At 41.9% G+C, this 13,266-nt stretch overlaps 1 protein-coding gene across 1 annotated transcript in view; it reads left to right on the forward strand.

The window, feature by feature from the left end:
• Positions 1-13,266, forward strand: part of EYS (eyes shut homolog) — a gene marked incomplete at its 5' end in the record, with an annotated part of 1,363,978 nt that overhangs the window by 937,954 nt on the left and 412,758 nt on the right.

A 13,266-nucleotide genomic window follows, 5' to 3' on the forward strand; every position in this document is an offset into this window, starting at 1 on the left:
CAATGCACCAAGGAATGCGGAAGGCCATGGACCTCGGGCATTAGCAGGGCTGACACTAAGCACCTCATTGTTGAGATAGTGGTGGCTCAAGGCAATTCCCTAACCTGATAATCCTTTTAATGTTTACCAAACTTTACCTTTAATATGCCTGTATGCATTGCTAAAGGGAAAATGTGTATTCAAGTAAATAAATAGCGGACCAGGCCAGAAGTCCAGAAGTCAGTGTGTCTCTTCAAGAAAGAGGCTCCACCTGGCCCCCAATGCCTTCTAAATTCATATCTTGTATAGTATTTTCATTTGTGCATTGGCCCCTCCTTCAGATCCTGAACCCTGCCGTGAAGGTTGTGGCAGTCTTTCTCCTATACCTACATTCTTGCCCACAGCACAGAAAGTATTTCATTTGCTTTCTCATCCAGGTCCAATGGTAGTAACAGTGTCTGTTCCTTCTCTTGTTGATTCTCTTAAACTTTTACAACTTGAAAATAGTCTTTTCATTAAACTCACTTCAGTTACCCTTTCCTGAATGTTCACATGTTTCCTGACAGCCCCTGACTGATACATAGATCAAATATGAAATTTATTACAAAGTCCTTTCAGAAACTAAATATTGTGAAACTAAATGTTAAATTAATATTTGTTAAGTAGAGACCCAGATATTGGAGGATGAACTGTGGTTCAAAAAAAACCACAATGCAATTGAAATAGAGAAGGTTGTTACTCACAGGTCCTGAAAGAAGTACAAGGTAAGCCTCGAGGGGCCATGCAGAGAGTCTAAGGCAGGTGCTGGCTGAGGGAGAAGCATGATCAGAGGCACATGCTTTTATTAGGGTACTAGAGGCCCGGTGCATGAAATTCGTGCATGAGGGGTGTGTCTCTCGGCCCAGCCTGCACCCTCTCCAATCTGGGACCCCTTGAGGGATGTCCGACTGCCCGTTTAGGCCCAATCCCGGTAGGATCGGGCCTAAACGGGCAGTTGGACATCCCTCTCGCAATCCAGGACTGCTGGCTCCCAACTGCTTGCCTTCCTGATTTCCCCTAACCGCTTCTGCCTGCCAGCCTAATCACCCCCTAACCACTCCCCTGACAGCCTGATTGATGCCTACCTGCTCCCCTGCCAGCCTGATTGCCCCTAACTGCCCTCCCCTGCAGGCCTGGTCCCCCCCAACTGCTCTCCCCTGCAGGCCTGGGTCCCCCACAACTGCCCTTCCCTGCAGGCCTGGTTGCCCCCAACTTCCCTCCTCTGCCGGCCTGGTCACCACTAACTGCCCTCCCCTGCAGGCTTGATCGCCCCCAACTGCCCTCCCTTGCAGGCCTGGTCCCTCCCAACTGCCCTCTCCTGCTGGCCATCTTGTGGCAGCCATCTTGTGTCCACATGGGGGGAGCCATCTTTGACCACATGGGGGCAGCCATCTTGTGTGTTGGAATGATGGTCAATCTGAATATTACTCTTATATTAGATAGGATAGAGGCCTGGTGCATGGGTGGGAACCAGCTGGTTTTACCTGAAGGGTGTCCTGGATCAGGGTGCGGGTTCCCTTGGGGAGTGGGGCGGCCTGGGCAAGGGGCCTGTGGTGGTTTGCAGGCTGGCCACGCCCCCCGGCAACACAAGCAGAGGCCCTGGTATCTGGGGTTTATTTACCTTCTATAATTGAAACTTTTTAGCTTTAAGCGGAGTCAAGCCTCCTGCTCACTCCATGGCCGCAACCATTTTTGTTGGGCTTTATTTATCTTTTATAATTGAAACTTTGTAGCCTTGTGTGTAGGCCTGGGTCGGCCAGGGCACCAGGGAAACTTGGCTTCCTCCATCACCGGGGGCAACTAAAGCCTCCTGCTCTCTCCAGCTCTGTGGCTGCCACCATTTTTGTTGGGATTTATTTATCTTCTATAATTGAAACTTTGTAGCCTTGAGTGGATGCCTGGGCCAGCCAGAGTGGCAGGGAAGCTTGGCTTCCACCATTGCCGGGGAATCCCAAGCCTCCTGCTTGCTGCAGCTCCGTGGCTGCAGCCATCTTGGTTGGGTTAATTTGCATACTTGCTCCTGATTGGCTGGTGGGCGTGGCTTGTGGGTGTAGCAGTGGTGCAGTCAATTTACATATTACTATTTTATTAGATAGGATAGAGGCCTGGTGCACGGATGGGGGTGGGGACCAGCTGGTTTGCCCTGAAGGGTGTCCCAGATCAGGGTAGGGTTTCCTTGGGGCATGGGGTGGCCTGAGTGAGGGGCCTGTGGTGGTTTACAGGCCAGCCATGCCCCCCGGCAACCCAAGTGGAGGCCCTGGTATCTGGGATTTATTTATCTTCTATAATGGAAACTTTGTAGCCTTGAGTGGAGGCCAAGGCAGGCCAGGGCAGGCGGAAAGCTTGGCTTCCTCCATCTCTGGGGGCAATTTAAGCCTCCCGCTCTCTCCAGCTCTGTGGCTGCCGCCATTTTTGTTGGGATTTGTTTATCTTCTATAATTGAAACTTTGTAGCCTTGAGCGGAGGCCAAGGCAGGCCGAGCTGGCAGAAAGTTTGGCTTCCTCCATCGCCAGGGGCAACTCAAGCCTCCTGCTCTCTCTGTGGCCGAAGCCATCTTGGTTGGGTTAATTTGCATACTCGCTCCTGATTGGCTGGTGGGCATGGCTTGTGGGTGTAGTGGAGGTATGGTCAATTTGCATATTACTCTTTTATTAGATAGGATGTGTGGGAAGTGCTTTGGAGGGGGTCACTGGGCTAAATCCAAATTGGTTAATTCAAACCTAAAAAAGCATGGTTTTGGTAAACTTCATGGGGGTCTCCCTAAGGGGATACAAGGGAAAAGCACTGAGAGGTGGGGGGAGGCTGCTTACCACAAAGGCAGTTGGGGGGTCATATCAGGAATCTAAAACATTTACTTTTGACTCTGTGGGCTGCTGTGTAGGGCATGCACTTATGGGAGAGGCTAGCATCAGCTCATGGACCCTTCAGCCACTTGGCCACATAACGTAAATGCTGAGGTAGAAAGTACAGAGTAGTTTAGCTAAACTCTCAACACCAAATTTTCAAATCTCTTCACTTCTCTACATTCTCAATAATATTTTCTTGGTTCAAGTCCCAATCTGGTTCTTTTTATTCCTATAATACCTCAACTGGTTTCCAACTACTTTTTCCTTACAAACTATTCTCCACACTAAAACAAGAATGGTAGATCAAAAACAAACTGGCTTATTGATTTCCTGCTTCAAAGTCTTTGATGACTTCATGTTACCTTAAAGTGTCCAACAAGTCTCCCCATTAGCCAGCCCCTGACTGTATCCCAAGACTCACCTATTGACATGGCACACACACACACACACACACACACACACACACACACACAACACACAAACTCCGCAGGCTCCTCTCTCCCAAACCACTTGCAGTTCCCCATGAATGTTGTCTTTATTTTTTTAATTTATTTATTGACTAAGGTATTACATATGTGTCCTTATAACCCCATTACCCCCTCGCCCCCCGCAAGTCATGTTGTCTTTAAACAACCACCATCCTCTGACAGCCTTCTGAGTGTTCTTCTAAACACTGCAGACATTTTGGCCCAGCCTTCTTCTATAGCCAACTCCTTCTGGTCTTTTAAGACTCAACTGTGAACCTCTTGGGGAAGCCTCTGATGATAGCTTTTGTTCCATTACCTTTCTATACCATCTGTCCCAACCCTGTGATGGGTATGTCCCCTCTTGTCCCCTGTCAGGAGTGTAAACTTGCTGAAAAGTTTTAGTCAAGGTTCAAACTATATGGGTTCAAATCCATTTCCACCAATATATTTGCCATGTACCTTCAGTAAGTTTATTAAGTGTGTATCTCTATTTTCTTTACTGTAAATCTAGGAAAATAAAAATAGTCCTGTTTTCTTATTCTTGTGAAAATTAAATTATTTTAGCACATTTGGAACATTTGGAGCAGTGCTAGTTTACAGTTAGCACTTGATGCATTATGCAGTTTTATAACTGCTCTTTTTTTTTTTTTTTCTTAATTTCACAAGACAGAAAGCTCATAAAAAGGAAGGCCTAGGTACCACTGATCACCATATAGTCTTTATTAGTGAGTTCCTGGTGCATAGATAGAATTTCATAAGACCTTTTAGATTAAATGAATTCTAGATTGATTGACATACCTTCTCTTTTTGGTGTCTTTATTTTTAAAATCCAGGCTGGAAATTTCTATGTCTAGATTCCATGAAAGTGTTCTTTTTGTGAAATAAATACTCTGGGGTTCCTAGGATCTGATAAAGTTTTTCTCTCCTTGTAAGACTAGAAAACAAATTTGCATTTGCTTTTGTCATCACACATGTTCTTATGACTGAGGTTAAGCATGCGTCTTTAATCATGACACCTTGATGGTTGAAATACTTTTCTCTAATTTATATGTACTTTTCAGTTAATAAGTAATCACACATTTTTAATACTGACTAATATTTTAAAATATTATTTTTTCCTATAAGTTTTATGTTAATTTGGCAGTATTCTAGGGTAGTATTTCTCCATAATGGATGGAGTAGTTTAAATTTAACAAAAGAATAAATGTTCCCATTTGACATAAATCACGAAAAACGTGCATATTTATAAATGTTTTACTCTCTGTAGTGGAAAGTTACTCAAACCAATGATTTCTAAATGTAGCTATTAAGTAAAAATATGCTTAGTAAAAAATACTGTTTTTATAAATGTCATTTTAAATTTAATTTGCTATAAAATATCTAAATATCATTAAAATATGAATTTGTAGCTTTCATTAAGGATTCATGATATAGAATTCAGTTTCCTTAATGATTATTACATTTTACATTTTAAAATAGTTTTCTTCTTTTTATGCTATATCACAGAATATATATGTATATTTGAAAATTTATAAAATAAAACAATATATCTTCAGCAATGACTATTATCAGAATTATATGAAGTACTGATTAAGTAAGTAAATTAATAAAGTTACTTTAAGGATTTAAGTCCTAAAACTTGAGATAATCATAAAAAAAAATAATGAAGTGTTGCCCAGCTGGTGTGGCTCAGTGGCTGAGTCAACCTATGAACCAGGAGGTCACAGTTCAATTCCATGCCAGGTTTGCAAACTTAGTCCCCAGTAAGGGACATGCAGGAAGCAACTAATTAGTTATTTTCTTTTATCATTGACTAGAGGCCCAGTGAATGAAAATTCATGCACTGGCGGGGGGTCCCTCAGCCGGGCCTGCCCCCTCTCACAGTCTGGGAGCCCTCAGGGGCGGGGGTGACCCGGCAATCAGGGAAAGGCGACACCCCCATCACACCTCTGCTGCTGCCACTGCCGTCAGTGCAAGCCTCGGCCGGCCCTGGTTACCTGAGCCTTGGGCGGCCCTGGGCAGCTTGGTAGTCACCATCTGAGGCTTGCCTGTGCCTTGGGCCGGCCCTGGGCAGCTGGGCAGCTGACATCCGAGGCTTGCCTACGCCTCGGGCCAGCTCTGGGCAGTTGAGGGGCTGAGGGGACTGGGGGACTCTGGAGGCAGGCATGCAGAGCAGCCAGACCTGCCTTGAGGCAGGCCCAGCGAGGCTGAGGGGACTGGGCACCGCCATCTTGTGGCTGTGGGCACCACCATCTTTGAGGGTTTGAGTCAATTAGCATATTTCCTCTTTATTAGATAGGACTAGTGACCCAGTACATGAAATTCGTGCACATTAAAAGGGCATTAATTAGAGGAAATAATTTAATATTGCTATTTGCCCTTTCTCTATAATAGAAGTGTCAGAAATGAAAGAAAATTAGTAAAATGTATATGAAAACCTTCCTCCTGTCAGAGTCTGGGGCATACCACGGGACCCAGAGTCAAGTCCCCGCCCACCCACATGCACCTCAAAATCGTGTGAGACCCAGACCCGGCTGGTCCCCCCACATTGGGCTAGATCCAGACCCAACCAGTCTCACCCTTGTCAAGCCCTGCCGGGAAGGGGGTGTAGCCTCAAGTCCCCTGGCCCGGTGCCAGGATGGGGGGCGTAGGCTGAAGTCCCCCAGCCCAGACTGGGGCGAGGGGTGTGCCTTGAGGTCCTCCATCAAGCCCCACTGGGTGTGGGGCACGGCCTGAGGTCCCCTGTCAAGCCCCATGGGGGCAGAGGAGGGCGTAGCCTCAGTCCTTGCTGATTGCTCGTTAAGGCTCCTTATTGGAACTTGGCCTCAGCTGTGGCTGCAGCCATCTTTGTGACAGAGTGATGGTCAATTAGCATATTCCCGCTTTATTAGATAGGATGTTTCTATCTCTCCATCTCCCTTTCTCTGAAATCAATAAAAATATATTTGGAATAAAAACACAATGAAGTGTGGGAAAAGCAAGAACTAAAGTCAGAGATACTGAAAAGGAAATATAAACATAGAACTGACAAGAGAAGCCATTTTATTAGTTTAAGAAAAAAGGAAAACTAGAATTTGAGACATGGAAGGCAAGGCAAGGAAAGAAATCCAGGGTTTCTGATAATTCCAGATTTGGCATATACACAAGAAGCATTAATCTAACTCTCATCCAGCTTTTGGCTCTGGAATCAACGTGGGGAGGTCTTGAATGTTCCCTGTGATCAGGAACAACTCTCAGGCCCAACAGGTGTGGTTCAGTGGTTGAGTGTCAACCTATGAACCAGGAGGTCATGGTTCAATTCCAGGTCAGGGCATATGCCCAGGTTGCGGGCTGGATCCCTAGTGTGAGGTGTGCAGGATTCTCTCTCAACATTGATGTTTCTATCTCTCTCTCCCTCTCCCTTCCTCTCTGAAATCAATAAAAATATATATATTTGTTTACAAAAAGAAAAAGATCAGCCCTAGCCAGCTTGGCTCAGTGGATAGAGTGTCAGCCTGTGGACTGAAGGGTCACGGGTTCAATTCCAGTCAAGGGCATATGCCTGGGTTGTTGGCTCGATCCCCAATAGGGGGTGTGCAGAAGGCAGCCAATAAATGATTCTCTCGCATTATTGATGTTTCTATCTCTCTCTCCCTCTCCCTTCTTCTCTGAAATCAATAAAAATATATTTTAAAAAAGAACAGCTCTCAGTAGGGCTTGCATGAGAAGAGAGAATCAGATCTTTTGAGGGGAGTACAGCTTTTCAAAAATATCTTCCTATTCACTGAGAGACAGTGGTTTGGAATACCCTAGGATACAAGTACTGCCTAACATACAGTGATGCTCTGAACATCAATTATGTGAGAATATTTGTGGTATTAACCCTACCTATGAATATGTAAGAGCTAAAGAACAGGAGATTGTGAGAACGAGAAATGTATTCCTTTAGTGAAAGAAATTTGGAAAATGTGAAAACAAAATCTATTAAAAATCATATTATGTTAATAGTGAATTAATTTACTTGTCTTAAAATGTTAAATCTTCTAATCTTAATTGTTAGGACTTAATTCTTGTTCTGTTGCATAATGTTATATTTTAAAAAGAGGAGTAACAGTTGGGATCATGCTTCTTCAGAATGATTTTTCCATACATAATTTGTTGTTTTGATATATAATTCTCATTTTGAGTGGCAAATGAGAATTTTTACATGTATTAACAATAATTTTGCCTATTTTATCTTTACTATAACCATGCCAATTAAGTACATTTCAAATCACAAACATTTTTCTGTATTGTTTTGCTCTCAGTAAAGTTCACTATGGGTAATTATTTTCAAAGTTGTTAGACCTAACTAAAAACAACATAAATTTTAGACCTAGTAGAGAATGATGTAGTGAAATTGGGATGCTCATATCTTGCTGGTAAGAATATAGAGTGGCGCAGCCTCTTTGGAAACTGGTTTGGCTGTTGTTCACAATGTTAAACATAGAGTACATGAGCCAGCAGTTCTACTCTAGGTATATACCTCAAAGAACTGAAAACTTAACATCCAGACAACAACTTGAACATGCATGTTCATAGTAACATTGTTTATAATAGCCAAAATCTAAAAACAGCTCAAGTGACCATGAACTAATAAAAAGATATATAAATTGTGATATATACCGCCCAGTAATAAAAGGGGGGAAAGTTCTGTTAATGAAAACATTATGCTAAGTCACAAAGACCACATATTATATGATTCCTTTCATATTAACTGTCCTAAATTGACAAATCTATAGAGATAGAAAGTAGGCTGAGGCTGGGATGTATGGAGTGACTGCTAATGAGCACAGGGTTTCTTTTTGGGGATAACAAATTTAAAATTAGGCTGTGGCAATGGTTGTGTAACTCTGGATCTACTAAAAATTATTGCATCTTGCACCTTTAATAGGTGTGCTCTTTGTCTGTAAATTATACCTCAACATAACTATTAAAATGAATCTATGATCCAGATAATAGGGAAAAAATCTGAAACAGCTTAAATATATTAATTCCATCTGATAGAATCAGTGATATATATCAAACCATATAACACTCTGCAGCTTTTAAAAGGAAAATGAAGATTACACTTACTTATAGTGCAGCCTGCTAAGAATTATTTTTATGGAAAAAAATAAAGAGTAAAATAGCATATTCTAGTAGGTGAAAATATGAAGTATAATGGTGTATGTGTGTTTTTACTATTCTTATTTTTATAGAAAAGAGTATTTATATAGACTACTAGAGGCCCGATGCACAAAATTCATGCAAGAGCAGGCCTTCCTTCCCCCGGATGTTGGCACTGGCTTCCCTCTGGCACCTGGGACCAGGCTTCCCTCGTAGCCCCGGCTTCATCCAGAAGGTCGTCCAGAAGGACGTCCTGTCTAATTAGCATATTATGCTTTTATTATATAGATTTGTATATCAGCTATATGTCTTCTGTTGCCTAGGTTATAACACATTTACTTATGTGCTTTAAAAAAATCTAACAATGGTTTTGGAAACTGCTTTCCCCTTCACTATTCATAGCCACAAACTCAAGATTGCTCTTGGTCAGTTTGTTTTTTTTAATACTTTAAAATAATTCTAAAAATTCTCCTTCTCTGCTGTGAAGAAGGTTTTCCAGGATTCACACTTGTGAGTCAGCCCCTTCCTCCTTCTAAGACATTGAGGCCAGACAGATGTGTGCTGACAATAGCAAAATCCCTCAGGCGGAAGCAATGCAAACCAAGAGATTCTATAGGACCCCATAAAGAGCAAGAGTAGCAGCAATGAGACAATGAGTGCCTTTCTTGTTCCACCTAGACCTTCCTAAGATGATTAGAAATCACTGTCTTTTTAAAATGTCTGTCTCTAAAGATCAGACTTGATTTTGAATAAAATTAGCATAATTAGCAATTATTAATTCATTCTGTTATTGAGATCTTATTAGGTGTTATAACAGTGACTGGTTCATCACTATATTCTTATCCACAGTTACCCAAGAGACAACCAAGCAGATTCTTGTATTTAAATAAGAAAGGCAAAGAAGTTCAATTTTTGCAATATTGCTTGTTTAAAAAACAATTTTGAAAACTCTTAGTTTTGCTTTGTTTCCAAACATTCAAACATTCATTATTTTAGAATGAAAAAGAATTACAACTTTAATATTCCTTTGGCATTGCTAACTATATTAATATGACCATCATGTAGTTGTGTTTAATAAACATCCACATTCACTTGATATTTTTAACTTTTTATGTAAAAAAAGTTAAAATTTTTAACAACCATAGCAAAATTGTCTTTAAAATCCTATATAATAAAGAGGTACTATGCAAATTGACCATCACTCCAACACACAAGATGGCTTCCCCATGTGGTCAAAGATGGCCACCCCAAGATGGCCATCAGGGGAGGGCAGTTGTGGGCGATCAGGCCAGAAGGGGAAGACAGTTGGGAGAGACCAGGCCTGTAAGGGAGGGCAGTTGAGGGTGATCAAGCCTGCAGGGATGGACAGTTGGGGGAGCCAGGCCTGTAGGAGAGGGCAGTTAGGGGGAACCAGGCCTGCAGGGAGGGCAGTTGGGAAGGACGGGCCTGCAGAGAAAGGCAGTTGGGGGGGACCAGGCCTGCAGGGGAGGGCATTTGGGAGGGACAAGGCCTTCAGGGGAGGGCAGTTGGGGGTGACCAGACCAGCAGGGGAGGGCAGTTAGGGGTGACCAGGCCTGCAGGGGATGGCAGTTAGGGGCAACCAGGCTGGCAGAGAGTGGTTAGGGGGTGATCAGGCTGGCAGGCAGAAGCAGTTAGGGGCAATCAGGCAGGTAGGCAGGCGAGCGGTTGGGAGCCAGCAGTCCTGGATTGTGAGAGGGATGTTTGACTGCCCATTTAGGCCCCATCCCGATGGGATCGGGCCTAAATGGGCAGTCGGACATCCCTCAAGGGGTCACAGATTGGAGAGGGTGCAGGCTGGGCTGAGGGACACACACCCCATGCACGAATTTCATGCACTGGGCCTCTAGTATATAATAAATTGAATAACTTTTATTTCAGTCTAAATTATATAATTGGTAAATTTATGACATAATTAAGAATATATCAGATATAAAATTTGATCCTAATAACATAGAATGTTTTCAAAATTTGATTAATGATCTTAATGTTTTAATTGATGGATCAATTGATAGTAATTATTTTTTCAGGTGAAACATAGCACCTCCCACTCCCCTCCAGCAACTACAGTAGGAGAAAGAAGTAGTGACATTTAACTCAGTCTAATTGATTCCCAAGAAAAAGATGATTGACTGCAGTTTATGTCATCTATGGCAAGAGATGAAATGGTGAAATCATTCAGAAACACTAAACTTAAAAATTAAATTAGAATATGGAATACTGAGTAATAAATCCCATGTAATTCAAATTAGCATTGCCACTTCACTTGACAGAGTTACCTTAAAGAGACAGACTTATATAATGAGTATAAATGGGGAGAACTGTGCTAATCTAACACAGTGAAATCAGAGAAAGTTGATTATAAGATTGCATCAAAATTTTTATAATTTACATTATTTAAAAAACTAAAGAACTATGTCATGGAGTTATGAAATTGACCCCAAAGAAGAACTGAATCATTTTTACTTACTGTTTTTCTTGTTAGTGGTGTGATATATTGCATGTTTACAAAAATGATTCAAGTTTATTTATAAGATATTTCTTGAAGAACCTATTTGAAGTCAAGCATTGTTAGGAATAAAAATGAAGAAAAGAGCAGAAGTGATCCATCTGTCATTCATGGAAATTGCAGTCCTGATGAAAGAGAAGTGAGTCAGACTTAAAAAAAAATCACAAAAATAAAAATATGGTTATAGCTTGTGATAAACATCATCAAGAAGAATTTCAGGTTGTAAAAGGATTGTAAACACAAAGAACTGACTAGCACATTAACACTATTTTTAGTAAACATTTTTTATATTATCTATTTCACTTCAGTTTTTTTATTCTGATGAGTTCATATACATATACATAGTAAACACAAAAATAGCTTTCTAATATCAGAAAATATATTTGAACTCATTTTTTTTGCCAACGTTTTATCTTTTTGACAATGTTTTGTTTTGGGGGGTAAAATTATGATCTCACACTGACTTTGCTTTTCAGCTGAGTGCTGCTCAGCCAGAAGCCAGCTCATTGCTGACCATTGCAGTGGCAGTGGCAGGAGCCTCTCCTACCTCCACGGCAGTTCTAAGGATGTCAACTAACAGCTTAGGCCCACTCCCCGTGGGATAGGAGGCCTAAGCCATTAGTCGGATATCCCCTGAGGGCTCCTGGGCTGCCAGAGGGATGTGTGACTGCCAGCTTAGGCCTGATCCCCCAGAGAGTGGACCTAAGCCGGCAGGTGGACATCCCCGAAGGGGTTCCAGACTGCAAGAGGACACAGGCCAGGCTGAGGGACCCCCCCTGCCACACCCTGCCCTGAGTGCACGAATTTTCGTGCACCGGGCCTCTAGTTGAGTCTATATATAGTTGAGGTGTATCTTTCTGCAAATTGTACTCAGAAGACAACTCAGCCTGGTCAACCAAGAGCTGATGTCCACGTGCCAGTGCCAAAGTAAAAGCCCCTGTTGCTAGAGCACTTTGCTAGGGAATGATAGTGCTATTGTTGACAGGCAGGATGTTTCTTTGTAGAACCACTGCCTGGCTTTCCCCACTGCCAGTAAGAGTCACCTTGACCTCAGTGGAAGCTAAAGCCCTAAAGGTCTTCACAGAGTTCTTTAGATCAGCCCAGGGTAGCCCTACCCAGGCCGAACACTCCAGAATAGTCTTCACAAATTACAGGTATTTATCGTCTAAATGTACTCTTGTCACGTGTTTTACTCAATAAGCCCCCACTGATGCCCCTCGGCAGCTGAGCTACTGAGTGCTTATCAGTGACAACAACTGAGAGGATAACATCCTGACATAGACCACTTCACTCTTCTAGCAAAACAACTTCACTCTTAAAAACAACTTCATTCCTAGGTCAGAACAACTTCATTCTTAAACACAACTTCATGTCTTGTCAAAAAAAAAGTGGATTTGAAATCAAACTCATAGACACAGACAATAGTGTGGTGAAGGCCTCAGGGCAGATGGGGTTGCGGAGTGGAGGGGGTCAATGGGGGAAAAAGGGACAGCTGTGATACTTTCAACAATAAAGACAATTTTTTTAAAAAATATACTCAACAGACATCGTACCAAATAAAAATGTACTCAGTTAAATTTTGATTATTTATGTTGCAGCAAGATTTTTCATATTAACAAGGTAATTTTATTAATGATTATATTGATTGAATTTTTAAAAAGCACTGCTTCCCAAACAGTATGTAGCACTCAGGAGTACACTGAAGGCATTCATTTAACATGTATTTATAAAGTGTTCACTGGGAATAAGGAATTCTGCCAAAATAAGGAATCTGTGTGTGGGGAAGGTGGAGAAACAACGGCCAGTGTAAAACCGAGCAGGAGTGGCTGTGGATAAAATAATAAGTCTACTACGAGCAGGAGGGAATATCCGAGCATTGGCTCAATGACATGTTATGGAATTTTAGAGATGACAGAAACATCAATTTCATCTTCGTGGGCCAGGAGCCACCAGGAAGGCTATGATGAGGAAACAATATAGATCTTGTCTTGACACGTTAGGTCAGGAGAGGAACAATGATGCATAGAAAGCGGCATGAACAAATTTCCAAATTTGGAAAGCTCAGGGTCTTCTAATAGGAATCTCATTAGGCTTGAGAGAAGCTAAGTTCCTTATGAGAAATCATGATAAAATAGGCTGAGAAGTAGAGAGGAATTTGATTGTCAAGACACTATGAATGCAAAAATAAAGAAATTCAACATAATTCAAAGGGAATTGTTTTTGGTTATTATTTATTAAGGAAGAAAAATTAGACTGATAGTATAATTTGTGAAAAATTGTT

This window comes from Cnephaeus nilssonii (assembly GCF_951640355.1).
Source record: "Cnephaeus nilssonii genome assembly, chromosome: 9".
Lineage (NCBI taxonomy): Eukaryota > Metazoa > Chordata > Mammalia > Chiroptera > Vespertilionidae > Cnephaeus > Cnephaeus nilssonii.